At 35.6% G+C, this 3561-nt stretch overlaps 1 pseudogene; it reads right to left on the bottom strand.

The window, feature by feature from the left end:
• Positions 1–409: 409 nt before the first annotated feature.
• On the bottom strand, positions 410–800 carry LOC136406114 (prefoldin subunit 4 pseudogene; annotated as a pseudogene).
• Between the last annotated feature and the right edge of the window lie 2761 nt (positions 801–3561).

The following is a 3561-nucleotide window of genomic DNA, read 5'->3' as shown; positions in this document are numbered from 1 at the left end:
TGAGGTCATAAGGGTAGAATCCTCATCTGATGAGATTAACATCCTTATAAGAAGAGACACCGAATAGCTTGATCTCCCCCCATCTCTCACTGTGGGGACACAGCCAGGCCATGTTGGCACCATGATCTCAGACTTCCAGCTTCCAGAACTGTGAGAAAATACATTTCTGTTGTTTAAGACAACCAGTCTATGGTTTTGTTATGGAAACCCATGCTGACTAATATAGCTGCTGAGCTCATGAAAAGATGTTTAACATTATTTGTCATGAGGGAAATGCAAATTAAAAACACAAGGAGGTATTATTTTACATTCACCAGAAAGATAAAGTTTAAAGAGTTAAAAAAGAGAAATAATCATTTAAACAATATTCAAGTTTATCAAACAAAATTTTAAAACTATTATCAAATGTTTAACTTTTATCAGCTTCTAGGTTTATGTTGCTCCCGAATTTTGCATGTAACTGAACTTTCCAATCTGCTAACACCCGCTGAATGGCTTCCATTCTGAAATCTAAGGTGTCATTTCTTCTTGCAAATTTTTCTTTGCTTATTCTAACATTTCTTGTGTTTCTTCTTGAGAATAACTAATGAAAACATCACCAATTTGTTAAGGTATATCATTAAACAACCATCATCTGTAAGCATGATGTCCTCAAAGGCATATTCTAAATTTTGGAGGTTTTTTTTTACATTTATTTCTTCCATCAGCTTTATGATTCTACTTCTATCCCATGCAAATCTGCCTAACTTTTGTTGATCTCCGACATCTTCTTCAGCTGCCTTCTTCATGGTGGCCACCATCTTGAGACTTGACAATACCAAGTGTCAATAGGACATAGAGCAACTAGAAATCTCAAAAGTTGCTGGTGTGAGCTTAATGTTTCATAACCCCTTAGGAAAACAGTTTAATACGTTTTTATAAAGTTAACCATCTACTCTATGAACCTGCTATTGATCCCCAGGGTATTTCCCCAAGAGGGAAAAAAAAACTTGCTTCCACAAAAAATGTTTGTATATGTTTATGATAGCTTTGTCTGTAATAGTTAAACACTGGAAAAAAGACAGGAGAATGGGAAAAGAAAGTGTGACACCTTTGTACAAAGGACTACAATTTAGCAATGAAAAGAATGAACGTCTGCTACATGCAACAGCATGAATAAATACTGAGCAAAAGAAGCCAGATCAAATAAAAAGTCCATATTGTAGTTCTATTTAATGGATTTCTAGACCAATCTATAGCGATGGAAATCAGATCAGTGTTTACCTGGGGTTAGACTGCAAGGGTGGCATAGGGAACTTCCTAGGGTGATGAAAACGTTTGATAACTTAATTGGAGTGGGTTGTTACATGGGTATACATATTAATCCAAATTCATTGAACTCTTGACTTAAAATGTATATTTTTGCATGTAAATTATACTTCCTTCAATAAACTTATTTTACAGCAAGAACAACAATGAAAAACTGAATCATGGGTTTGTCATATTGTCCACTGTATTTTTCTATATTTTTTAAAAGAATATTTTTTCTCCCAAAAGGTTCCTGAGTGGAGAATTTCTAGTCCACTGCCATGTACCTCTCTTATCATTTATATATATTCCACCTTCCTTCTTGTGGCTTTAGGAAATCATCACTTTAAGGTAATTTAATTGATTAATACACAACTCATTCTTCACAAAGAATTCTGAACAAGACTTTAAATCATTCATTGTTCTTGAATTGGGATGTGTTAGAGATTTCTTTTTCTTTTTTTTTTTAATATATTTATTGTTTATAGAGAGACAGACAGAAATATCGATCTGTTCTGTATCTGCCCTGACTGGGGGATTGAACCCATAACCTTTGCATAGTGGGTCGATGTGCTAACCAATCAAACTATCTGGCCAGGGTAAGTAAGATTCCTTAATCATTTGGGACTCTTTCTTTTATATTTATATAGTGATTTTTAATTTGCAGAGTTCATGAATTTATATAGTTGTAGGCTGTCTCAGAAGTTTTCTTGAGATTCATCTAAAAACGCAGGATATTCATGTATGTGTGAGCTTTGGGATTTCCCCCCCCTTTCTTTGACAAAGGACATTTGGAATGTTTAATTAGGTCCTGGCATGAATTCTTGCTAATGCTATGCCCAAGGGGAAACACGGCTCAGATTGACAATTTCCTTATCTAGCTAGAATTCCGGGACTTGGGTTTTCTTCCTTTAAAGATAAAATATGGGAGCTTCCTCCTCTTCCATTTATCACTCTCAGACTCCCACTTAGACTCATGTTGTTTTTTGGTACAAAGTTCTCATATCCAGTGAGAAGGTCAAACCTTTTTCAGATAAAATTTTTATTGAAAGTGAGAAAACTTCAGACATCGCATTCATTAAGGTAGTTGGTAGTAGGAATTGTTTCCCTTTCTAAATAGGTACCTTACTGGTCCTGTTCACTGCAGTACCCCTAGCACCTAGAACCATGTTTGATAAGCATGAATTTCACCAATGAGGACATAAGTAATAGATATTCAGAGAAATTTAAATGAGTTGCTTAAAGTCACATAGTGAATGATCCTATAATTTCACCTCTGGGTATATATCCAAAATAATTGAAAACTGAGTCTCAAAGAGATATTTGTATACCCATATTTACATACCATTATTCACAACTGCCAAAAGTGTCCATCAACCCAAGTGTCCATCAACAGATGAATGGGTAAACAAAATGTGGTAGGGCTATACAATGCAATATTATTCATCATGAAAAGAAGGGAATTCTTACATGTGCTACAACATGGATAAAACTTGAGGGCATCATGCTAAGTGAAATAAATCAGTCACGAAAAGTTAAATACTGCATGATTCCACTTATATGAGAATACCTAGAGTTGTCAAATTCAGACAGGGAAATTAGGATAGTGGCTGCAAGGTGTTGGAGGGAGGTAAGAATGGGGAGTTGCGAGTTGTCATTTAATAATTAATGAGCGTAATTTTAGTTTTTCACAGTGAAAGGAGTTCTGGAGAGGAAAGGTGGTGGCAGTTGCACAATAATGTGAGTGTAATTAATATTACTAAACTGCACTCTTCAAATAGTGGACTTTTGTTATATGAATTTTACCACATTAAAAAAAAAGTGACACAGCTAATATACAATAGATGAATAAAACCTAAACTCAGGTCTCATCAAGTCCAAGTTCAGAATACATATATTATATATTTTTTAATAACCATCTGCCATTTTGGCTGCTGGGAGGCGGATTTCTCCCTAGCTGACTTGATCCAGAGGAAAAGCATAGATTTGAGCTTAATACCACAAATTCAGGGATGGTAGGATAGCCCTGCTACTCAGAAAAAGGAGCTCTCCTAATTTGTTTGAGGTTGCCTGACATCTCATTATTTTAGAGATTCCAAGTTTTGGCAACACATTGGAGTCCCAGGGGAGATTTTATAAATATTGATGCCTACGTTCTACTGCTCAGGTATGCTGATGTCATCAAACCCTGGGGTATGGCCTGGGCATTAGAATTTTTAAAAGCTCCAGAGCAGAATCAGCCTAGATTGAGGGTCACTGGTCTGCTATGAGCGA

This window comes from Saccopteryx leptura, chromosome 5 (assembly GCF_036850995.1).
Source record: "Saccopteryx leptura isolate mSacLep1 chromosome 5, mSacLep1_pri_phased_curated, whole genome shotgun sequence".
In the NCBI taxonomy this organism is placed as follows: domain Eukaryota; kingdom Metazoa; phylum Chordata; class Mammalia; order Chiroptera; family Emballonuridae; genus Saccopteryx; species Saccopteryx leptura.
The sequence above is the reverse complement of the archived record's forward strand: the minus strand, read 5'-3'. Positions and strand labels throughout refer to the sequence as shown.